At 46.7% G+C, this 25,953-nt stretch overlaps 1 protein-coding gene and 1 pseudogene across 2 annotated transcripts in view; one reads left to right on the top strand and one right to left on the bottom strand.

Moving 5' to 3' along the window:
* LOC144813769 (uncharacterized) overlaps positions 1 to 25,953 on the bottom strand; it is an 84,215-nt gene that overhangs the window by 20,820 nt on the left and 37,442 nt on the right. The gene's annotated exons all lie outside the window — the stretch shown is intronic.
* Positions 9,053 to 10,265, top strand: LOC144762483 (uncharacterized; annotated as a pseudogene).

Genomic DNA, 25,953 nt, shown 5'->3' with positions numbered 1-25,953 from the left:
TCTCGTGAAAGGCCCGGGACTTTCCATCTGTCCCTGAAACCCGCCAAGCTACTAGCGGAAGTTGGCCCGAGGTCACCAACGGATGAGGGTTCTGAAGAGGGTCCAGCAATAGGTTCTGTAACCGGGGCAGAAGGACCGGAATCGCTCAACACATTTCCAGTGTGACTGGGAACCATAGCACAGAGACCTCGGCCATTCCTGCAGAAATGCATCCGTGGCTAGGGCTTCTGGATCTGGCCTCCAACTGAAGAATTGGGGAACTTGTTTGTTGAACCGGGATGCGAATAAGTCTATCTGACAAGGACCCCAAAGATGGATTAGGCTCTGAAACACACTGGGTAATAGCATCCAATCGCTGGCATCCTGCAGATGACGGAAGTTCCAATCTTTAATCTGGTTGCTGGAACTCGGAAGGTACTCCGCAATTACTGAAATTCTGTTCTGAAGACAGTAATGCCAAAAGTCCTTGGCAATCTCTACCAGCATCTGTGATTTGGTACCACCCAACTTTTTGATGTACCATACCGCCCATATGTTGTCCATCCGGAGAAGGATACAACAATCCGTTTTCTGAGGCGAGAGACATCTGATCGCGATGGAACCAGCCAACAGTTCCAGGCAATTGATATGCAAATGTAGTTCTTCCGGCGACCATCGACCACCTGTGGACAGTGGGCCGCAGTGGGCTCCCCAACCCCATCGGCTGGCATCCGATTCGCTTACCACATCCGGTGCCGATCCGAACAGCGCTCGGCCGTTCCAGGCCTCCATGTGGTTTAACCACCATTCCATCTCCAGCCTCACCTCTTCTGAGAGAGGAATCTGTTCTGAGTAGCTGAGACCTTTCCGGAGATGGCAGATCTTGAGCCGCTGAAGGACCCGGTAATGAAGGGGGCCGGGGAAGATCGCCTGGATGAAAGACGCCAAAAGACCCACAATGCTGGCTAACGATGTCAGGGACGTCGTCTTCTTGTGAAGGGTAGACCTCAATTCCAGTTTGCTGGCTCTGATCTTTGGCACTGGCAGCAAAATCTGGCAAGTTAAAGAATTTATCAGAGAGCCCAGGAATTCGATGGACTGGGAAGGGGTCAGTATAGACTTCTGCGGGTTGACAATGAACCGCAAATTCTGCAACAGGCTTATCGCCCAATTGAGGTGTGTTTGAACTGTCTGAGGGGAGGACGCCAAAATGATGTCGTCATCCAGATATATTATGAGGCGGACTCCCAAGCTCTGAGAGACTCCACCACTGGTCTCAGAAGCTTCGTGAAACACCACGGTGCTGACGACAGACCGAACAGAAGGACTTTGTACTCGTAGCACACTTTGTTCCATACAAACTGAAGAAACCTCCGATGGGGGGGTGAGGGGAGGGGGTGGAAATGGGAATGGACAAATATGTATCCTTCAGGTCCAAACGGACCATCCAGTCCCCTTCCTGGAGGAGATCGCGTAACATATGGATACCTTCCATCTTGAAATACCTGTAAACAATCCATGAGTTGAACTCTTTGAGGTTTAACACTAATCTGGAGCCACCCCTTTTCTTCTCCACTAGGAAGACATTGCTCAGGAAACCCTGAGGGTGAATCACGGAGGGAGTAATCGCTCCTTTCCGCAACAAGGACTCGATTTCTGTCGTGATAAAACTCTGATCTTGTTGGGAAAAAGACAGATGGAGTGGGCGAACGTCTTGCGAAGGGGATTTGTACATCTCTAGCCTGTACCCCTGTACTGTCTGCAACACCCACGCATCCTGTGAGATTTCGCGCCTATTGCTGAGAAAACATCCCACTCTGCCCCCCAATATTCCTTCGGAAGGAGGAATTAGGTTCACCTGAGCTTCCAGTATCTTGCTGGTTATTGGAGTTGCCATCATATCTGCCACCTTTGCGGAACCTGTTACTTAACCGTCAAGTGGGGTAGAAGTTGGAGGCATTGGAAGTGTTCTCCTAATAATCTCCCCTTTGTTGGCGAAGCTGGGCACCTTGATTGTACCCTCGCCAAAAGAGCACCCACAAAAGCGTCCGGCCCCGCCAAAAACTGGGCAGAAAGCCCTTTTGAGCGAACCTTGGTCTTTATCCAGCACAATGAATGTGGCCACGAACTTCGTTAGTTCCTTCAAGAAGGGCTGTCCAAACAGGAGACCTTGGGCTAGAGGACACGATTCCGATGAGGACAGTTCGGCCGGCTTGGGATCCAGTTTTAAGAGAATGGACCGGCGGCGTTCAGTTGAAAGAGCATAATTGGTGTTGCCAAGTTGGCCCACCACCCTTAGGGCCCAGCCAATTAATTTGTGAGGGTCAATGGCAAGGGATGACTCCTTGGCCCGAAAGCCAAGCTCGAGAATCTTCATCAGAGGACCCGTTACATCCAGCAGCTTATCTTGACAGGACCTCCAAGACCTGTCCAGGCCTTTCTTGGGGTCCTTAGAATACATCTTCAGATAAGTTAGCATTGAAGGGTCAACCTACGGGGTGTCCGCTACTTTAACTGCCAGGTCAGTCCTAGGGCATTCCGACCGCAGACACGCAAGCACGTCCTTATCAAATGACTGGCGCAGATGGGACTGGACGTAATCCGCCACCTCCTGGGGTGGAAGCCAAGCCGTGGAGTTCGGGTGGATAATTTCAGCAGGTTCGAAGTTGAGAACCTTGGAAGACGGAGTCTTTCTCCTTTCTTGCCTTCTTGGAAGGGCGAGGGGCTTCCTCCTTGTCAGTGATAGGGTCACCGGTGGTGGTTGGGTCAGCGGTGGTGGTTTGGTCATCATCCTCCTGAGATATTTCAGTAATTGTTGCTTCTCTACCGGGAGTAGAGCGTTCTTTGTCCGCCATGGACTTAGCCAGTCTAGCAAAATCTTCATGTGGATTCGCTCTCCCTTTACCCCCAGGTCTAGCTCGGGAACCTGACAAGGGAAGCCAACCCTGCTGCTTGGCATAAGTACAAAGGTGACGCTTTAAGAGCGCAATTGCCCTCACCAACACAGAGTTCACAGAGTGCTGGACACCCGCGTCCAATGCCTCAACGAGGTCAAGCTCGATAGACCCAGAGGGTTCCTCCTTGTAGTAGTAATAGTCCTCATAATACTCGGACATCTTCCGCACCAGTGTGCAATCACGGACCTGTGACTGTGCCAAGTCAAACCAGGTAAGTAAGGTATGCAATGGAGGTCAGGGGGAGTGGTAACCCCAGGCAAGCCCTAAATCAGCCACCACACAGGTGAAGTAATTAGCAGTTTAGAATGTGGAGGAAGGGGGGTTTGCTAATTCCACTCTAGGCAAAGCGTATGATCAATTGTGCAGCCCCACTGCGTGAATATTGACAGCAGGGTGTCTGAGGAGCGAAAAACGATCCCTTTCACTGCCAATTAGGCTTAAACCAGGGTCAGAAGCACCAAATACGCTGCTCCGTCATTCAACTCAATGCCCGAAGTGTTATTGATGGGCAAAATGGCCGCCGCGCATGTACTCTGTCCGAGGCTCGTAAACACTAAAAGAGGACTGCGCGTCACACAGACACGCATTCCCGATCCTCCACTCCTCCTGCTCCACCAGTGCCCGAAGCCGACGCCGCGAGGTAACTGCTCCGCGTACAACGCAGGAGCAGCAGAACAAGGCTCAAGCCAGCAATACCTCCGGTAAGCGCGTGCAGCGCGTTCAAGGTCCCTCAAGTACAACAATGAATACTGGCAGCTATAAAGAGCACTCTGCATACAACAATGAATACTGGCAGCAATAAAGAGCACTATGCATAAATGAAGCGCATAGGCTTCCAAATCGCCTCGCAGCAAACGCGCACCAGTAACAGCGCTTAAAATACGCAAACAATCGCAAAAGACCAACAATAAAGCACAATATAGCAAGAATACACTTTCCCAATAGGAGTAAAGTAAAGGGCACTTAACTGGCTGCAAAGCAGAAAAGAAAGAAAACTCTATGTGCCTGCAGGGACCTTTTATACCTGGGACTCTATGGTTGTCACATTTTTAATATCTGTGTTTTCCTTGGCTGCTGTGAGCTTCTAATAAAGAAATGAGAAGCATATTCGGAGCCTCCAGTCCTGACATAGAATTACTCCCAATCCCAAAATTTTCTGGACTTCAGTCCTGATACAGTCCCTGACATGATCAGGTTGCCTGTAAATCATATTTTTAACAGGCAGACTGTCCCCAGTGTGCACTTCATGAGTGCACCAAGTAGTCTGACTTGGAGTCAGTGAAAACATATGTCTGTATTGTTGCAGAACTTGCCTGCAGTCATTTTGCAGCTGGTCAGTGAGGCTGCCTGCCAAGGCTATACCATCAACTGAGCCACCATCAGGGTTCTGAGAGAGCAGGTCTGGGAGAGGGTCACTCTCTTCCTCCTGTCCTTCATCAGTAGCCATGAGCAAGCCCATGTCTGCCCTGTCAACATATGGTTTCAGTCTGTTGAAATGAAGCACCCTATGGGGGCTCCTGAGAGTTCTAATATCTACCTCTCCATTTTGTTCAACAATAGTGTGTGGTCTACTCCACTTGTCTTGGAGAGCTGCTGTGGCCACAGACTCCAACACCCACACTTTCTGCCCTGGCCGGTAAACAGTCAGCACAGCCTTTTGGTCATGCCAGGCCTTCTGTAATTCCTAGCTAGCCTCAAGGTTTTTGGTTGCCTTTTTCATGTACTCTGCCATCCTGGAGTGGAGACCAAGTACATAGTCCACAATGTCATGTTTAGGGGGTTTGAGAGGTAACTCTCATCCCTCCTTCACTAGACAAAGTGGGCTTCTGACAGGGTGCCCAAACAGAAGTTCAAATGGGCTGTAACCAACCCCTTCTGAGGAACCTCCCTGTATGCAAACAAAAGGCAGGGTAGCAGGATATCCCATCTCCACCTGAGCTTTTCTGGGAGACCCTTAATCATACCCTTTAAGGTATTGTTAAGTCTTTCAACTAGACCATTGCACTGTGGATGATAGGGTGTGGTGAACTTGTAGTTCACTCCACACTCCTTACACATTGCAGTTAAGTAACTAGACATAAAGTTTGCACCTCTGTCTGATACAACCTCCTTAGGGAAACCCACCCTTGAGAAAACTCCCAAGAGGGCTCTTGCCACAACAGGTGCTGTAGTGGTCCTAAGGGGTATAGCTTCTGGGTACCTGGTGGCATGATCCACTACCACCAGGATAAACCTGTGCCCAGAGGCTGTCTCAGGATCCATTGGTCCAAAAATATCAACCCCCACTCTTTCAAAGGGAACCCCCACCACAGGTAGTGGTATAAGAGGGGCCTTTGTAGTGTCACCTGCTTTGCCACTGGCTTGGCAGGTTACACAGGAGCGACAAAACTCCTTTATGTCTTCTGACATGTGGGGCCAGTGAAAGTGAGGTACACGCCTGTCCCAAGTCTTTTTCTGGCCGAGATGTCCTGCAAGAGGAATATCGTGGGCTAGTGTCAAAAGGAAGCCCCTGAATGCAAAAGGTATGACCAATCTCCTGGAAGCACCAGGCTTGGGGTCTCTACTCTCTGAATACAGGAGCCCTTCATCCCAATAAACATTATGGGTGCCACTAGCATTTCCTGCAGCCTCAGCAGCAGCTTGCTGTCTAAGGGGTTCAAGAGAAGGGCAGTCCAACTGGGCCTGCCTCAGATCTGACCTGGAAGGGCCCCCTGTCCCAAGAAACTCAACCTGATCAGGTTCAAGTTTTGCTAGGACAGTTCCTTCTTCAGGCTCACAATCAGCTTCCTCACAAGGCTGGTCCTCACTCTGAGGCAGGGGGAAGGCACTGCCTTAACCCTACTGCTTCTTTTCCTGAGAGGCAACTAGTCCATTATTCCAGAATCCAGTGCCTGTTCAGCGTTAGACTTTTTGACCTGTGACCTAGTCACTGCAAGGACATGTGCTGAGATTCCTAACATTCTGCAGGAGTCCTAAACTCCACTTCAGACCAGGCTGAAGTCTCTAAGTCATTGCCAAGCAAACATTCTGCAGGGAGGTCTGAACTAACAACAACCTTCTTAAGGCCAGTTACCCCTCCCCAGGAGAAATTAACAACTGCCATACTATGTGTGGGAGTGACATTGTGAACATTGGTCACTTGGTAGGTTTCACCAAGTATGTACTGTCCAGGGGCCACAAAGTCAGGTATTACCATTGTGACACTGGCACCTATGTCCCCGTAGGCCTGAGACTTTTTCTCATTGACTAAAGGAGTTTTTCTGTACTTGCCCAGGTTACTGGGACTCACAGAGGAGGACATATCTATGCCTTCATCACAGATCAAAACAGCTTGAGTTGGTATTCTGACTAGGCCAGAATCCATCTCAGTTCCCAGGGTTAACCCTACTACGCCCTTCTGTTGAGAACCACCACTTGGAGCTGAACTAGGGGGAATAGTTGCCTTAGGGGCAATGGTGGCTGGAGCTGTCTCCTTCTTGGTGCACTCACTGGTCCAGTGAGTATTATTTTTACAAACTTAGCACCAAGGTTTTCTAGGACCTTCTTTCTTTTTGGATTGGGGACCCCCACCATTAGAAGCTTTTTGGGGACCTTGTAAAGACTTCTGGTCTTTAGCTTTCTCCCCACCCTTTTGGTCTTGCTTCTTCTGGTCACCACCTTGGTTCTGTACCTTCTGCTTCACCCTGGGCCTGACTCATTTGTCTGCCTTCTTTCCCAATTCTTGGGTAGAGATGTCAGATCAGAGTCAACCAAGTTCTGATGCAACAACTGGTTCTGACACTTATTAAGAATCTGTTCTCTCATGATTAGATTATACAATCCTGTATAGTCACACACTTTACTGCCCAATAACCAGCCCTCCAGTGCCTTAGTAGCACAATCTACAAAGTCAGTCCAGTCTGGAGTCTTTGCCTTCTGGGTATCTCTGAACTGCAACCTATACTGTTCAGTGGTTAGGCCAAACTCATCTATTAGAGCACCCTTCAGCACTTTGTAAACATCAGCATCCTCTTCTCTGACAGTGAGGCGCTTGTCTCTACCTGTGTCTGCAAAGGAGAGCCACAAGATTGCTGCCCACTGCTCCTGGGATACCTTCTGTATTTTGCAGGGCCTTTCCAGTGCAGTGATCCATTTGTGGATGTCATCCCCAGTCTGAGAGGAAGGGACAATTTTGTTTAGGTTTCTATGGTCATAAGACCTATCCCTACAGCTTATGTATATGTGTACATTGGTGCATAGTATTAAGAAGTGTGTGTGTTTAATAAATGTACCCTTACTTTTATAAAGCAAACTACAGACTGGATAATCAATTATTGAGTGTTATCTCTGTGCACCTGTAATGGCGATTACTAGCCCACACCACCTCCCTTGAGTAAGCCTTAGATTACTCTGCAACACTACCCTCTGAGAGTCAGGCGCTACACTAGGGTGCTTGGTTCTTAGTGAAGGACAAATGTGACATGTTATTTGTGCAGGCCTCACAGATACTGCCTGGTTTTCCAACAGTGGTCTAGCTTGCCTACGTCCTAAAAGTAGATGTCAGAGAAGAGTCTGCTCTAGTGATCGAGGCAACGAGAGAGAGTCATCAAGCATTTATAAAGCAGGAGCTTATATCAGAAGGCTCCTTAGCGCTGATAAGTACAGGGCACACAAACAGCACTATCAATTACTTTAACAGAATGAATAGGTTTAAGCTTCTTCTTAAACGAATGAAAATAAAATGACAGTGTATTCCACAACGAGGGAGAAACTACCTGAACAGCCATTATCCCTACTCTTGCTTTACAGATTCATGCAATAATTAAAAGAGGAGACTTTTGCGATCTCAGAGACCTACCACAGGTTTATTTTGGGAGCAACCTTTGAAAAAACAAGATCCCTCCCTTTGGAAGGCTTTGAAAAAACAAAGAGCTTTAACTTTAATGTGTCTCTAGACAGGGAGACAATGAGGTGGCCCATGAGTGTCTGCGACTAGAACAGGATATTGTATAGCATTGGGCTTACAGGTGAATATAATTCAGCGCAACCAGAGTTTTGGTCCATTGTTTGCCAAGCTTTGTTCGTCTAATCGACAGAGCTGAAGCTACATTTTGGATATGGCATATGTATGAAAGGGGTAGTAACTAAGGATCACACAACCATTTCTGCTGCTTCAACTACTATGTATGGCATAAGTGGTGGTGAAAAGTTCCAGCATATGGCACCATATCTGCCAGATAGCATTGTTCAAAACCAGGTACATCAAAACCACCTTTATCATGGGGTAATGTCATTCCATTTCTATCTAGCTTGTTATTACTGCCTAAATTGGCCTTGTAAGTATGGGAAAATGGATTTTTGTGAGGAAAGAGAGTTTTTACTGTACAGTGATGTTAGAAAATAGAAATAGAAATTTAGGTAAAATTGCCTATTTTATTAGTGCAATTCTGCCCGTCATAGATAATGAAAACCTTTGAGAGAAAACATTAATATTCAGCATTTCAACTGCAGTCAGGCCATAGTTGTTTTCAATGATTATTTCTTTGGATCTGTGGACTTTAATTCCTTTGTATTGGATAGATTCATAATTCCATTTGTAATGGATACTCTTTTTTAAATGATACAGTGCTGAGAGCGACAGCAAATATTTCAGATTGTTCCCAATTATTTTTATACCCGACAGAGACCTATGACGGGCGCAAATATTAGAGAAGATTGGGGCATCCCTGTCTAGTGCCCCTGTTAATATGATAAGCACATGCGATTCTGTTTTTATTTAGCAATTGGGGATGTCTGTAGAAGATCAATTAATTGCATTGAGTGATATGAACTGAGTCCCAGTATGTGCATCAAAGCGAATCACACACTAGTAGTATAAAGGGATACCCTTACTTTAATAGTGACAGGTCTCACGCCCCCCTGAAATGACGAAAGGGTTAAAGGTCCTAGGGGTGGGATCACGTACTGGCGGGGGCGTGTTGGAGACCCCGGCAAACCAGAACCCGAGACGCTCTGTGACTAAGATGTGATGTAGAGGTGTACGCCTCTTTTAGTGGTGCTTAGAATACATAAAAGTCCTTCTTAAACACAATATACAGCTACCAGGAGTTGGTATACAGAAAGAGCAACTTATCAATATGAAGAGATACAGCCCACTCATCTTAAGGACCCCATTGGAGGGCGGCCAGACCACTATAGATAGATATTATAGTAGCATAACACCTACTGTATTGGACGAGAATATCCAACAGGAAGCTCCCAAAGATATAGGTTGCGATGTTGCTGGTTTTCATGATGACCTTTGCCATCGGATGGAAACACTCAGTCTCAAGGATTGGTCACAACTGGTATCCCAGATTAAAGTCGACAGCAGCGACAGTGAGGCCTCGAGTAACAAAGGCGGTCGTGATGGAGTCAATTTCTTTGACATGGAGAAGGGTGAAGAATCTATAGTTCAGTCTAACTCACCTATCTATGAAGATATGTTTTTTTTTGGGAGGAAGTGGTTCCAGAGCCGACCCAGTGTCATGAAACAGCCTGGTTGAAGCTCCAAAGCTGGTGGGGCTTCGATGAACCTCTGAGACTCTCAAAATTACAGAGCCACTGCAGAGCGCTGTAAAAATGCCGAGGTTAGTAACAACGTTATAGACAGTCAAAGTGCATATTATAGTATTATATTTTTAGCTAACTGGTTGTCTCTCTTTCTTCTTCTGAATCTGAGAGAGCATCCCCAAAAAGAACCGGGCCAAGGGGGCAGCGCTCAAAAGTTAACGACGTACATTTTTACGGTCTGTGGTATTCAAAACAGACTGAAAGTTCCACATGCCAAAACAACGATGGTCGCAGGAAATGTGTCTATGCCTCTAAGAACGGCGCTTGTGAAAAGGAAACTCCCGGCGTACCCCACAACGCCATATTACCTTGTAAAGGTTTTGCTGCAGCTGTTGTACTAGCCAGTGTCAAATGTGACTATTACAGCCTTTGCCAGGGACATGAAATTATCCTCAGCAGGCTGCGCACAAATGTCTGTGCGAATCATACAGAGCAAGAACAATATGGTATATATGTAGGTTGCTAGACCGGTACGAGGTGCATAAACTGTTAAGGAAGGCTTATGGGTTGTCCGCTGAAAAGAAATATGTCCACCCTAATATGCTGAAGATCTCATCATCGGCACTCAATGAGATCCGATATGCCAGTGAACCAAGCTCAAACCTATATGGTATGCCGGGGCTGTGTACGTGTTTTGATAGAAAGATGATAGTAAGATTCGTAGAAAGGCGTATGTGTAATATGTATTTAAAACATAGAATAGGTTCTTTAGCCTCTCCGAAGACTGTTTTAAAATAAATAAGTTAATATATAATGCTACATATGCGTTCCCATTTACAACAAAACAATAGATTTTCACAGCCCAAGGTGGCTATGCGGCAGCAATGGAGGGTCCTTCTTGAACCAATGAGGGTATATCTGTAAAAAGCGTAAAGCCAATAGGGCGTGTACTATGAAAATGTGAAGTATGTTCTGTTTATGTTTTGCGAATATTCTTTATTTTTAATAAAATGTCCTTACACAAAACAAGCGTCTCATTTCCTGGGATGTGGCGGATGATAACAGGTCAAGGGCCTGGTTAAGAAAACTTTATTATGATACAGGAGCGGTTGGCAACTTTGGAAGCACCGAAGCTCTGTATAGAAGGGCTTTAGTTGAAAATGAACCGGTAAACAGAGCCCTGGTGAAGACTTGGTTTTCAGGGGAGGAGGCATATACACTCCACAAACCAGCATGAAGGCATTTTAAGAGGAGCCCTACAATCGTTAATGCGCAAATAGATTATCAACGGCAGGCGGACATCATTAGCCCTCAAGATTTAGCAAAACATAATGGCGCTCATTATACATTGACCGCTATAGATGTCTTGTCCAACTACACCTTTGCAGAAGCACTAAGCGATAAAAGTGGGGCCAGCATCACAGCTGCTTTTACAGTCATCTTCGAGAAGGGTCAAACTCCTCAAAAACTAAAAACAGATGCTCTGAAAGAATTCTTAAACCCGGCATTTCAGAAATATTTAAAGCAGCACGTTGTTCATCATTTTGTAACACGCACATAAGTAAAAGCAGCGGTTGTAGAAAGGTTTAACAGAACTTTAAAGTCTAAGATATGGAGATATTTCACAGCCTACAACACCCTCAGATACGTTGATGTTCTACAGGCTTTTAGAGATGTTTATGACAACACCCCTAGAGGTAATGCCTGGTACTTCGTTAAGGGGCTGGAGAACGGTGTACGGGAGCCATTTCGCTACAAGGGTGAAGAAACCTGCTTTTAAAAAAGGTGATCATGTTAGGATTTCAAAGTTGAAAGGTCTATTTACGAAGGGCACCAGAAGACTTTTACCAACAAGATAGTTATAGTGGAAAGTGTGGAGCATAAAGAACGGTTGTATATTTACAGGTAAAAGGACTACGATGGTGAAGAGGTGAGAGGCATCTTTTAGAAGAAAGAGTTAAAAATGGTACTCAATGAACCGCATAGGGTTGAAAAGGTTCTGAAAAGTAGAGGTTGATAGGCTAACAAACAGGCATTTGTCAAATGGCGGGGATAGCAGGTGACATTTAACAGTTGGGTGGTGGCTAGCTCCCTGAAGGGTGTGTTAGTTTTCAGACTGTTTAAAGCTGATAGTAAGATGGAGACAACACCCTTTTATATTACCCTGCTGTCCAACGCCTCTACTGACATGTTTACTGACAATCAGATTTCTAATTGCACATGAAATTGGCTAAAACTGTGGACCTGGAAGGGGATTGGGAGGTAGCCCTAAGAGTAGTCCAATACCAGAGAACATGGAATACTTTCATGTCGACCCACGCCATTTTTAACATAAAGCATGAACACGAACCTTTGAGCATACACACCGGCTTTCCACAAGGCTATTACCCAACTTTTATAAGTGTTATCGACGCCATTAACAAATCCATATCCAGCAGTGCAACGTATACGAATATTCCTTTGATGCTAGATACCGTCAGAAGAAAGGTGTTTCCTAAAACCTCAGTCCACAATACCACATTTAACTGCTCTGGATAATAAAGAAGGGTTTTAGGCACCGTGCAACATATGAGAAGTCCGGTCGAACCGGATCACACATGCCCCGATATTAATGGGGAGTTCTAGACACTCTGTGTATAGTGCAATTGTAGAGGTGCAGAGGATCAGTGATAGTTATTCACCATTGTTAACCCCTTCCACGCTCATGACGAGCTGGGCTCGTCATGCAGTAGCCTGCTCACACGCTCATGACGAGCCCAGCTCGTCATGAATAATGGGTTTTTGAAAATCCCAGCGCATGGTTGTAAATCTGCGAGCATCGATGCGGTTAAGATGGGTACATGTGCAGGGCAAAAATAATACGATAGTCAATATTCAATTGAACAAGGCTGACTATGTAGCAGTTTCTAAAACCCATTTTGACACTATTTCAAATATGATCTTCAATGACCAGTCTGTGTTAGTGTACTTTAAATACGGGAAAGATATTTTTAAGCTTCATTTAAGGCAGAGACACGACAGCTACTATAAAGTAGACATCATGGGGGTCGTGAAAACCTACGGTGACTAGTCTATGTACAGGGACTAATACAGAAACCAGGCTGGGTATGAAGGACCGCCGTACTTTCAAGGGTCCCCTGTAATGTACTGGGCCGGCTTGGGGGGTTTCCTCTGTAGTTTGTTTAGAAGAAATATGCCATTCTTGAGAAGCGGCTATGAAATTGCAAAACCCCAAGATGTGATAGGGTCAGTCTTGTCGGCTGTAGCCGAGAGCATGAACAAGCAAAACAGCAAGAAGGCGCTGGATTGGTAAACAAGCTGTGCAAAAGTGTTAAAAGGAAGCACTGCTCTTTGAGGCATAGGAGGCCGCTGGTCCCCTATAAAAGAGGAGCTCTTCAAAAGGTGCTCACAAAGAAGAACCCCAAGATGGAAGAGAGTTTCGACGAAGAAATGAACAGCCTCTAAAGTAAATATTTTTTAATGCAATGCAACCTGATGCATGGCCTTTGTACATTGCGCATTCGGCAAATGCGCCAAATCCAGACAAAACTTGTTTACTCTAAAACCGATGTAGACCAGCATCGAAAACAGCTTTTTCATGAAGGTATCGCCTTTAGCTGCTTTGGCGCCTATGGTGCCTACAGAGTTTTTTGTGTCAGGGTCCACGGATATGTATTTGGATCTCTACAACACTATGCTGCATCTTAAGTGTACAATCGTAAAAGTGGATGGTAATAACAGCAGCAGCCGCTAAAGTGGTGACAATCGCTTACCCCCTCACAACCATGTTTAATCAGGTGGACATTGCCCTGGGCAATCGTCCAATCACACAGAGTGATAGTATGTATTCCTACAGGGCCTACCTCAAGAGTATTCTAAATTACAGTAGCGACACCCTTGACACAAAACTTCCAGCTGGCCTTTTCTACAAGGATACAAACTCACAGTTTGAAGACAACAAGCTGGATGGTGCCAATCAGGGTTTTGTAAAAAGAGCAGGTTTCGCCACAGGCAGTCGTAAGTTTCACCTCCTGGTGTGCATACATTCAGACCTCTTCTTCCTAGATAAACTGCTCGTCAATGGCATTGATCTAAAGATCAAGCTTACCCGCAAAAAGGACTCATTCTGTCTCATCAGTGGGGATGCGGAACAGTATGAACTGGACATACTGTCTGTAAGCCTGTTTGTAAAGAGAGTGAAAGTGTCCTCAAGCGTCAGACTAGCTCACGCCAACACTTTACAACTATCGGACGCCAAGTATGCAGTGGAAAGAGTAGCTCTGAAGGTATTCAGCATCCCTGCCGGTATCCGATTAACTTTCTGGGGCACCTACCCAAACTTATTATCATCGGTTTTAAGGACCACACAGCTTTTATCTGCATCTATGCCTCAAAATCGTTCAGTTTGAAGCACTACAACATCAACTACACTGCGCTGGACCACGAGGGGGCTGTGATTCCTGCAAAACCATAAACTTCCAGTTTTGGAACGTATAATTTTATTAGGGAATATATGGGGCTGGTTTCAATAACCGGGAAGCACCCGAGAGACTGCTGGGGTAGTTGCTTCAAGAGAAGGATATGGGTCAGGAAACACACACTTTGCATTCGATCTGACTCCCGACATGTAAGACGGTGATTGTTATAACCTGGTCAAATATTGAAATCTAAAAGCTGTAATACAATTTAGCTATTCCCTGCCTGTGAATGTGAACATTGTTGTATTCTCTGTATTTGACAGCGTCATTCAGATTAACCACGCCAGACAGATTTTGCTTGACTATCTTTAAAATATTGTGAAATGGACACTGTGCAGATGCACGAGTTCTTAAGCAGGCATAAATGCACTAGGAAATACTTTGTAGGGGTTTTCCTAAGCGACTAACTACCCCGTGAAATAGGGGTAGAAAGACCCCTCATTCTCGTCTTGAACACAGATCCTCATTACAAGGGTGGAACACACTGGGCGACAGTATTTATATATAGTGATAAGGTTACAGTGTTTGACAGTACAGCCAAGTTCCCTGAACATAGCATCTATACAAAACCCATATTCAAGTATGTGAAAAAAGCTGCAACGTGGGTGGAGTATAACAAGATGAGGGTTCAGGAATCGCTAGCCAACACATGTGGCGAACACTGTATATATTTTATTAGTAAAATGTCAGAGGGTATGACGTTCAGAAATGTTTTAATCTATAGTCGAATGACCTTGTTAACAATGACTGGATAGTTATAAAATATGTAAAAGAAAACACAGGGGCCATGGTGTGTTCTGTTAAAACAGAATACGCTGAATGCCAAAATTGTAAAGTCGTGTAACGGCTGTATGTTTAATGATGAATGTCTAAAATAAATTACTTTAAAAATACAAACTTAGACTGTGTATTATTTAGTTCCGGCACATACAACATAAGTAAAATGTTGTAAAAGATGACTCAAACAGACTGAAAAGTTAAAAGTGTTTATTAAAATAAGTTTTGTAGGATCAGTGGTACATTGACAGCATTACTAAAGAAATATAAGAAGAAAAAAATCAGACAATGTTAGACGATGCATAACTATGCACACACGCAAGGGATACATCTGTTTAAATGGTCTGGAGAAACATCAGATTGTAAGCCAGGTGTGGGGCTTGGACAATGTCTTTTTTCAAGGTGCAGCAGATGTAACAGGGGTGCTCCATGCAGGGGATAGCATGGGAATGTCCGAGACAGCTGGCGATGGAGGGAGGGGGGGTCTTCAAACTTTCAAGCAGGCGCAGGGATTGCCATTACCCACAAGCGATGAAGGGATATTGAGTTCCGCAGAGGCTCGTAGTAACTGATCCCAGTCTCTAGGAGCATGAGGGAGCATTTGGGCTTTGGTGTATGTGAGGCCTTTGACTAGGTCGCACATGTGTGACCCAACAATCGTCACACGCTGTAGAGGAATTCCCCCCGCTCATTCCATGATGTTAGGTTTTTGGAAGATGCAAGGTTACTCATCAGTATTTGCGCATCTCCACGGTACCTTTGACTTATATTTTTTAAGAGGTCTTCAACAAAGATATCCGAGGTTGGTGATGGGTGCTGCTGTGGTTGTTGTTGGTGTTGAGGCATTGGAGAGGGTGCTGTTCAAAGTCTGGGACATAGAGAGCTAGCTTTTTTTTCCTCATTATTCCACTGTTTGTAGTAGTTTAATACACGTTTTAGGGTGGTGGTGTAAAGGTTTGCTTTGTCCTACAGATTTGGATCTATCCTGTTCAAAATGTCTTTAATTTCAGCATCCAGCCGCAGAAACTCATATTTTCTTATATCCCATGCGTTGTCTGCAGATGGTCCCAAATGTTCCAATAGTTTCTAGGCACCAAATACATCTTTGAGGCATGCTCCATTACTGCCCGAGAGGATACTTGTAATTATGTGTATAGCTATGCCCAACAAAGAGCCTTTAAAAATGCCAGACTGTTTTACCAGTTTCTTCTTGGAAATGAGGGAGGCCCTTTTATTACTGAGCTTCTTGATAAGGTGCTCGTTCTTCTTCAACACCTTAACTAACGCTTTGATATAGGGACATTACGTTTTAGGGTGTTTAGGGCTATTTCTGAAATGGCGGCCACTAAATCGTCAGAAGCAGCGCACAGGATGGCCTTTCTGTGTTGGGGACTGGTTGTAACCATTGTTTTTAGGAGAGCTAAATTACGTTGTAGGCAGCAATACATCGTCATCAACTGATATTATAAAGTCAGGATAGTAAATGTCACAAAGTGTTCAACAAGCCTTTATATATGCTCTGGGTTTGGTCTTGGGTTTGTGAGCGACGAGGAGATCGGGGGAGAATATCATGCCATAGCCTGTAGTCTTCTAGAGTATTAATTTAAGTCCTTCAACAAGTAGCAATGGTTTTTTTTGGTAGCATCGTTGAAGGACTCCATGAAGAACTTGGTGTTTCCAGGGTACATCTGTTTAGCTATGATGGATTTTTGCTGTTTTTCACTGGGTTTTTAAGTACAACAAGGTATGAGGTGTTGAGAGATATAGAACTACTGTTCTTACCCTTGTAAAACAGGTTCTGTACGATGTAGCATATGCTTAGAATGCGATGGTGTGACTATTGAGTAAAAGCTTTGCCTAACTCACGAATAAGGTCATCGACAATTACCATGTTTACAAGGTTTGACGGCAGCAGCTCATCGTCATTGTGATTATTAAGTATACCTTCTATAAACCTGATATTTGGGAAACTTCGGGAAAGTTTGGTATAAAGATCTTACCAGCAAGAATAAAGCCACACAATGTTGTTAGGTGTTTGGGATAAAACACCTACAGCATTTTCCAAGAGATTTTTTATAAAGTAGCTTTTACCACAGTTTGAGGGCCCTGCTAAAACGCAGGAGAACGGATTGTTTACTCTGGTGGGCATAGTGTTGGAGTCAGCTGCTCTAATGTGCCTAATAACCGTACAGCCGTGTTTTATAGTCCTCAGTCAACCTTTTATCGAAAACAATGGTTAAGGTTTTATCTAAGGGCTGGGCTGTAATTTCTCACTTCTTTTTGGATCCGACTATGCTGGGTTGGTTCACAATTAGTGTTTTATCATTTTCACGGGTTTCCAATGCTGGTAATTGACGCACCAGATCCTTCAGGCTGTCAAAATTGATTTTTAGGGTGTTGTTGACATTTAATGTTATACCTTTGACTTTCATACTACTTTGTTGTTGTAGGTTTTGTAAGAATAGTGTCTAGGCCCTAATGCAGTGAATTCATCTATATATTCATCCTTATCAAGTTCGCTGGTCAAATTACCTTGATAATCATCTAGCGCAGGGTCTTCATCCCCTCGCTTATTCACAAAACAACTGAGTCAGTATCATAATACAAACATTGGTCCTGTAGTTTATCCATAACCCTATAAAGTGCTAAACAAGCGTGAGTGGTCGTGAAGATGTTTATGTTGTTACATGTTGTGGGATACTCTTTTGTGTATTTCCATGTTGTGGGGTACTCTTTTGTGTATTTCCAATACAAAGCCGCGGTCTCGTCATCGATAAACTCACAGCGGGACACTTTGTAACCTGGTGCAAAAAGGTACTTAAACAGTTCATCAGTATCTGTTATATGGTCGTGTTGGACAGGTTTGTACACATTTTTCCCATAAAGAGTTGAGGCAGAGTTTGGCTAACTGTCATCTGGCGGGGTTGACCTCTATCAAATGAGGACGTAAGCGTATACCCTTGTGAGCGTAGAAGTCAATGTATTTTTTATTTTTTTTTGTTTTTCAAAAACCTTTATTGTACCTTCAATTTTACACAGCTGTAGGCCTACAACCCTCAGGGCTGGCCGCCAATTCAATCTTACAAACATCTTGCAGCAACATCTGTCTGGAATCTATGCGTTTGTCATTTACAGTCTTTAAAGCTGCATGAAGGAAAAAAGGCATTGTATACACATTTGTCTGCTGAGAAATAATGGTTCTTGGTTTTCTACTTTTTACAATAACAACAAATAACTTCAAAGAAACTTTAGGAATCACATTGCGGTCATGCAGTGCTGATTATCGGTTACATTAGGTGAGTAGTGAGGTTTCTCTCCCGTGTCCCCTCCGTCCGGGTCCCCAGGCCTACGCCGAAACCTTACCATGGGAGTGGTATTCTACCCCCTGACGTGGCTCCCCTGGTATCCCCTCATATCGCACTCATAATTCTTTCCTATAGCTGCTTCAGAGTATCCCGGGTTCCGAGGCTTCCCTCCCCACCTGATTTTGAGCTGTTAATTATTCCACTACCCCTTCATCATCCGACATGTCTTGGTCGTCCTCCTGTAAGAAATCACATATCTCCCCCCTGTATATGTTCCACTTGGTCCAGATTTTATTCCACTTCCCCGGGCAAGCTCTGCTAGTGTATACTGCCCTTTCTGTAACCATGACCCTGTCCATGTTCAGACACCATTGAGTCTTTGTAGGCACATCTGTCGCTCCCCATCGCTGCGCCACATCACGTTTCGCCACTATCAAACCCACCGTGACCCAGAGTTGATCATGTCTGGTCAAATCAGTTGCCTCCCATACATTTAGGAGACACCGCCGTGGTTCAGGCAGCAGCGAGGTCTCCAGTGTCTGTGACATTGTTCGCATTATTTGTCTCCAGAACTCCTGGATATGGGGACAGTCCCATATAGTATGAAAAAACGTGCCCTCCTCCCCACACCCACGGAGGCAGTAAGGGTGTTGTGCTCTGTGAATACGGTGTAGCATAATTCTAGTGTAGTATACCCTATGTAAAACCTTTAGCTGAACCAGTCTCAATCGTGCTGAGATGCCTACTTCTTTAGGCGACGCCAGTGCCTCGTTCCATTCATGTTCATCCATCTCACTGGTGTCTCTCTCCCATTTCTCTTTTATCAGGGTCATTGGGTCAGATAGATTATTAAGCAGTTTACGGTATGTAAGTGATGTCGCACGTTCGATCATAAACTCCGTGAGAAGGCGATCTTCCAGCGGAGAGGACTCTGGCAATACTGTGTCTGGGGGTATGGCCGCGAGCATCGCATGTTGTATCTGAATGTACCTGTACATTTCTCTCTCTCCTAGGTCATACATCTCTCTCAGTCTGCTAAAAGGCAGTACTCCACCCTTTTCCCAGAGATCCCCAACTGTAGATATCCCAATGGTGTCCCAATGTGCAAAGCCTCTGCTGTTTCTCATGTTGCCCAAGGCTCGAGAGTCCCACAGTGATGTGAGTTTGGTTATTCTTCCCTTCCATCCTAATGCCGCTGTCGCCGTATGCCACAGCGTCGCGGTTAGTCTGGTGGGCCCTACCAGTTTGCGCAGTTTACTCTGGTCATATAACGGAGCCAGTAAAGTATTTGTTCCCAATTGTGCCCTGTCTGCTTGAAATGCTGGTTCGCGTTGCGGCGTGTGTATCCAGTGGTTTATTGGTTTGAGTTGGGCCGCCCAGTAATATAATTTCAGATTAGGCAAAGCGATTCCTCCATCATACCAACCCCTGTGTAATTTGACTTGCGCGATGCGTGCCGGGAGATTCCCCCACAAAAGCGCGGATACTAATGCCGCTACTCTCTGAAAGAATCTCGGGGGCCACCGGATACGGAGTATTCTCAAGTATATACAGAAACTGGGGCAGGGACATCATTTTATACAGTGCGGCCCTCCCTAGTAGTGTCAGTGGCAGCCCCGCCCAAAACTTAACGTCCTGACGAAGTCGCTGCATCGGGGGTCCCAAATTTCTATCCATAAACTCTGTTGGGTCCCTTGTGATATGTATACCCAAGTATTTAAAGGAAGAACCGGCTGTCTTAAGAGGGCAATCTGCACTCAGCGCCGGAATCGGGCCCTTTAGGACATACATCTCTGATTTGGTCCAGTTCAATGTGTACCCTGATACTATACCATAGCTGTCACAGAGATGCAGGAGCGCCGGCACGCCATGTTCTGGGTCCGTCGGATATACCAGCATATCGTCCGCATAAAGGGAGAGCCTGTCCTCCCAGCCCTCATTCCAACGTATGCCTTTCAGCAACGGTGTGTTCCTTATCAAAGTGGCCAGTGGCTCTAATGACATCGCAAATAGCAACGGTGAGAGGGGGCAACCCTGACGAGTGCCCCGCCCCAGAGAGAAGGATCGTGAGATGTGACCATTGGCCACCACCTGCGCGACCGGGTCAGCATACAGTAATTTGATCCATGCAATAAACTTGGGACCGAAGCCCAGACGTGCCAGAACTTCAAACAAATAATTCCATTCTACCAGGTCAAAGGCCATCTTGGCGTCCAGCGCCAAAATCACCGCTGAAGTTGTTATTGCATCTGCCTTAGCCAGCACTCCGTGTAGTCTGCGTAAGTGTAGTGCAGTATTCCTATGGGGCATAAAGCCGGACTGGTCCGGATGTATGAGGTTGGGCAGATGGGGTAGAATCCTGGTCGCCAATAACTTGGGGAGGATTTTGACTTCTGCATTAAGTAGCGAGATGGGGCGGTAAGCGGAGCATTCCTCCGGTGGCTTCCCCGGTTTGGGGATAGCTACTATAGTAGCCAATCTCTGATCTGGTGGAAGTAACCCCTTCTCTAAGCATTCCTCGTACATTGCTAGAAGATGGTGACTCAGACGCTCCGGCGTCGATTGATACCATTCTATTGGTATGCCGTTCGGTCCAAGCGCCTTGCCCGGCTTCAAAGCAGTGATGGCTAATTGGATTTCTTCTGCAGTTATGTCCGCGTCTAATTCTGTTGCGACCTCCGAGGGGAGTGTCTGGATTTCAATCCGGTCTAAAGCCGCCCTGGCCATCTCCGGTGTTACTATTCGCTCAGGGGTATACACCCCTTCAAAGTGGGATGCGAGCACGTCGACTATTTGTTCCGGGGTTGTGTGCATCACTCCCAGACTGTCTCTCACTTGTTGGACTCCTCTAGAACTGCCACCCCGCTTGTCAAGCCATGCCAGCATCTTGCCCGCCTTGTCTCCCACTTCGTAAACCCTATTCTGCGTGTCAACTATTTGGCCTTTAACGTGAGTCCGCAAATGATCCGTGTAGAGTTGCTGATGGAGGCTAAGTGTGTGTGATGTGTCCGGAGTGGAATGCAATTCATGTGCTGATGTTAATTCTTGCAATTTTAATTCCATTTCAGTTCATTCCTGAGCTTTTTCCCTTTTGTAACCTGTGATTGAGTTGATAGCGTGGCCCCTTAACACTGTCTTATATGCCTCCCACACAACCTCCGAGGAGCGCACTGAGCCCACATTCTCCGTGAAATACTGTGTTGTCGCCTGTGTGTGTGCCTTGCGCACTTGGGGGATCTTTAGGTATGTTGCCCGTATGGGGTATATGCGGTTTCGTGATTTCTCCTGAGTGGATATCGTCAGTGTAATCGGGGAGTGATCTGAGATACACCTAGGAAGGATTTCTATGGAGTCCATGTGTTGGATACCATCGCCCAAGGCCAGGACGTGGTCAATTCTCGACATGCTGCCGTGTACCGCGGAGTGGAAGGTGTATTGCTTAGTCTGGGGGTGGGTGTGTCTCCATACGTCAATCAGACCCATAGCCGTCAGGAAACGTTTGAAGCGGGAGGGTCCTCCAGTGGGAGGTAATGTCGGGAACCTATCTAATTGAGTATCCACGATGGCGTTGAAGTCTCCCCCAAGTATCACATCCCCGTCGGGGAGAGTCAGTAAGAAGTCAGCCAGTTTCGGGAGCTGCACCGAGTGGAGCGCTGGGGGGATGTATACTGAGACCAAATTAAGGAGTCTACCCTCCCATTGCCCTTGTAGGGCAGCGAAGCATCCCTGATCATCAGTCTTGGTTTGCAGCGGAATAAACTGTGAGGATTTCTGAATGAGGATGCCGGTTCCCCATGACCCCGAGGTGAATTCGGAATGGGTTATTCTGTACCCCCTTCTATCCATTGCCTTGGATGCGCCCCCCGTCAAATGTGTCTCTTGTAGTAGCGCTATAGTAGGTTTCTGTCTTTTCAGTGTTGTCAGTACTAGTCCCCGTTTTACCTTATCCCCCAGGCCCCGCACATTCCACGTCATTATTCGTAGGGACCTTCCCCGCGAAGTCGGGTCATTACCTTCCGAATTGAGTGTTGGGTCGTCTGCCATTTGTGTTTATGAGACTACCAGTGTGTGTAACATGGGTTGTATCGTGAGTGGGCACTCCACCTCCGTCCAGTAGATTGCTTAGAGTCATAATCGAAGAGCTAGACCTCGGTAGCGTATTCCGAACTTTCACTAAACCTCCTGATTGCATTACAGTGTTCCTAGACCTTACATGTGCATTCCTCTCAACGTCAAAACAATTTCCCCCCTCCACCCCCCTCCCTGCCCCCCTGCTTAACGGACTCTTAACTGCCCGCCTCCCCAACTGAGCAGAGTGCTTAACCCATCCCAAAACCAGAGTACTTGCGTGTAGGGGGGAGAGCGTCTCCCCGAGCAGGCGGCATCCCTGCTCACATCCGGGGCTAACCAGGCCAGCGTCCTTCTGCAACTGTGAAAACTTAGGTCTTGTAGCATGAGGCAGCTACCAGTTTAGTGCCCTGTAGACCGGTTCACCCCCTTCCATCAGCTTCCGTGTGATCTTGGGTCGGTGAGCTTCCCGCTCCCCCTCTGCCTGATGTTTGCGACCCTGTTCGGCTGTCGTCTCGGCGCCCGTTGCTAGGTCCATGATTCCTCCGCGGTTGGCCCAGAGTGTGCCAACCCTCCAGCCAGTCTCTTGCCGCCTCAGGGGAATCGAAGAACCAGACTTTTTTATCCGCTACTACTCGAAGCCGGGCTGGGAAGAGCATTGAATAGGGCAGTTCTTTTTCTCTCAATGTTCTTTTTACTTCAAGAAAAGACCTCCGCCGTATAGTCTGGGAAGAAGGATTATCTGGAGTTTTGAATCTGGATGGCTGGGGCCACCCTAGCCGCCTGTAAAATGGCGTCCCGGTCCCTGAAGTTGAAGAGTCGTGCTAGTATCGGTCTCGGGGGGGCCTCCAGTCTTTGGCTTTCCCCCTGGCACCCTGTGCGCCCTTTCCACAGAAAAGAAATGTGAAAGGCCTTTAGGCTGGAGCTGCTTTTTGATCAAATCCTCGACATACAGGTCCATTGCACCAGTGATTTCAGATTCTGGCACGCCTAGGATGCGGACGTTGTTTCTTCGTGAGCGCCCTTCTTGGTCGTCCAGTTTTTCTTTGAGTATTTTATTATCCGCTTGCAGTTTACCCATTTCAACTTGCAGGTCCGATACATCCTCGACTAAGGACTTGGTCACCACCTCGACCTGCTTCCCTCTCTCATTCATCTTCTGAAGATCCGCACGTATCAGTGTGACTTCGGTCGTCGTCGCCCCCACCGTCTCCTGCACCTTCGCCAATGCAGCCAGAACATCGTCCAACGTTGCTTTCTTCGACCCTTCAGCGTCCGCCATTTTCACCGCGGGCCTGCGTTGTTCTTGAGGGGGTGTCTGTTTTTCATAGGCGAATTTGTCGAGTTTAGCCTGTGTGGAGCCGTGCTTGGGGCCCCTATTCGACATACTGTGTTTTCAGTGATCGTTCTGTACACCAGTAGGGGTGTGCCACCAGGTCCGGGAGGGGAGTCTACTCGCGATCCCTGGGCGCGATCGGCGTCGGGTGTTCAGCCGCCACCTTGTTGTGCGTGATGCAGGTCCCCCCTCGTGTGTACCCGGTCTCTGGTATCTCCACTATTGGCAGTGCAGGTTTTAGCCACGTCCTGCACACACTTTCTGCAATCTAGGCGTCCCTTCCGCCCTTATTCAGGAGGTAGGTGCCGTATTCTCCCTTCCAATGCCCCCGGGCAGTGTCACAGAGCAGGAGACCTTCTAAATCAGTGTTCCTGGTGTCTCCCTGTGTATCAGCGCGTCACCAGGCTGGAGTATGCCCCTTCAATCCCTTGCGCTAAATGGTCAAAACCGTCGCGTGGTGACCCTGTTCCAGCCATAGGAGGGGGGGAGGGGTTCAGGGGAGGGGCCCCCGGTCACTCACGGCGCATAATCCCGGCATATATTGAGTCCAACTGGTTTCCTCCCCTGAGTGCTTTAAAGGTTTTGCAGATAGTCCCTTTCACCCCCGATGCCGGTCTCCCGCTCCCAGCTCCTCCGGCGTACCTGCCCAGTGGTCCCGTGATTCCCGCTCGGAGTCACTGCTTACGAGCCGGCCCCTCAGCTCAAGATGGCTGTTCCGCCCCTCGCGTCGTGGTGACCGCCGTGGTGAGTCGTGCACACTGCTTGTGGTTTCGCCAGGTACACCAGCCGTCCGCGAGTCCGTGTGCGCTTTCCGGGAGCTTCTTGATCCCGAGTTGGCGATTTACTCAGAGGTCCGGTACTTCCAGTTAAGGATGTCCGCCGGTGCTCGACTTCCTGCCGGGTGCAGAACCCAGCTACTCCGCTGCTTCGAGGAGGACAGCAGGCCCTCCCTCTCGCCTGCCCTTCACTCCGCTCACCGGGCCGCCGCTGCCTCTGAACTGCGTCGCTTGGAGCCGCACGGTCACCAGACCCAGTCCGCCCCGTCAGAATGGTATTTTTGCCAGATAAATGCAGCGGATTTGCGTGGGATGCCGCCTCACTGTGGGAGCCTCCCTAAGCTGCGGCCACCATCGTTGGCTGCTAGCCACGCCCAAGTCAATGTATTTTTGCTTTGTTTCCTGGCTAGTGCGTCAGTCGGGATACCCTGAGGGCTACTGTTTGTATCTGAGAAACAAGTTAATATATGGAGAAACGAGTTGTGTTGTGGTCCTCTTATAATGCCAAACTTTGTGTACTTGGCCCAGCCTGTAGCCTCTCTCTAAGGCTGCCTGTACCTCAATGCTACACCAGGTCCCGTGAGCATCCTTTATTCTTCAGTGTGTCTTCACTCTCTAGAGGCTTTACTCTCAGCACATGTTCGACAGAGGGGAAGCATTTGTTTCCCATCGACTCTGTATGGTAGTACCGGAAAGTAAAGCCTCCTTGGAGGGTAGTTTTCACACTTGACTAACCAAAAGTATTCGGAAAGGGGTTTAAAGTCTCTAAATATGATGGTGGGGAGGCTTAAGGGGTATAACTTCTTCTTCTTCACAAACAGATACAAACTAGTGAAATCATAGTAGTGCATTTTCTCACCCGTGGTCCTGTACAGCCGTATAGCATTATATACGACCCCCAAATAAGGCATCAGGGGGCCCCAGAGGCTCTGCTAAATCATGACTCTTAATAAAAGAGCAGAGTTCTGCATCGGCTGTTAGCATATCTAACCACTCATACAATCACTTTTTTCAACATATTGTGCCTTTATCAGTGTACGTCTGTGTAGGTGTTCAAACTTGGTACCCAACAGTCTGTTAAGCTCATGGGGCTTGTAACACTGAGGACTACCATGGTAAAAACAACATTTGTATTCAAAGGCAGTTGAAACACCGTTAATTACAGCATACCCATTCAGGTAATAAGGTCCTAGGCGGTATTCACCACCCTGTAAGGCTTTCTGAATATGTATATCTTCCTTTGCAGAGACGTACAAGAGCCACTGGATCGAGGGGGTTGAAGGACTTTTTTGTTTACCGTTAAAGAGGTCTGGCAGGATTAAAGCGATACTTTCAGGTCTTAAAAACATGTGCTTATAGATCGACATGCACATGCGAGACTTGCGAGCAACAAAACAAATTACAGTTGTGAGACCTCATCTTCAGGGCGGCAACTACAACCCAACCCTCCCTTTGACACATCCTACCGTGCATTTTCATACTGGTGATTTGCATGAGTGCTCTAGATGTGATCACAATGGGTGCACACGTACTTGCCACCTAGAATACTTTTAATGTTCAAGATACGGTATAAGTAATTTTCACGGTAGAGGACATATACGGTCTTGTTTTTCACACGGTCCCCAGTTGTAAAGTACTTCCAAGAACCATTGTGATAAACAATTTTCACCGTAACGGCAAAATAGTTCTCAAAAAGACCTGTGAGCCAAAGCCAGCCAAGCGGTCTGAAAGTATTTCAAGCACTGC

Source organism: Lissotriton helveticus, chromosome 1_1 (genome assembly GCF_964261635.1).
Source record: "Lissotriton helveticus chromosome 1_1, aLisHel1.1, whole genome shotgun sequence".
In the NCBI taxonomy this organism is placed as follows: Eukaryota; Metazoa; Chordata; class Amphibia; order Caudata; family Salamandridae; genus Lissotriton; species Lissotriton helveticus.
The sequence above is the reverse complement of the archived record's forward strand: the minus strand, read 5'-3'. Positions and strand labels throughout refer to the sequence as shown.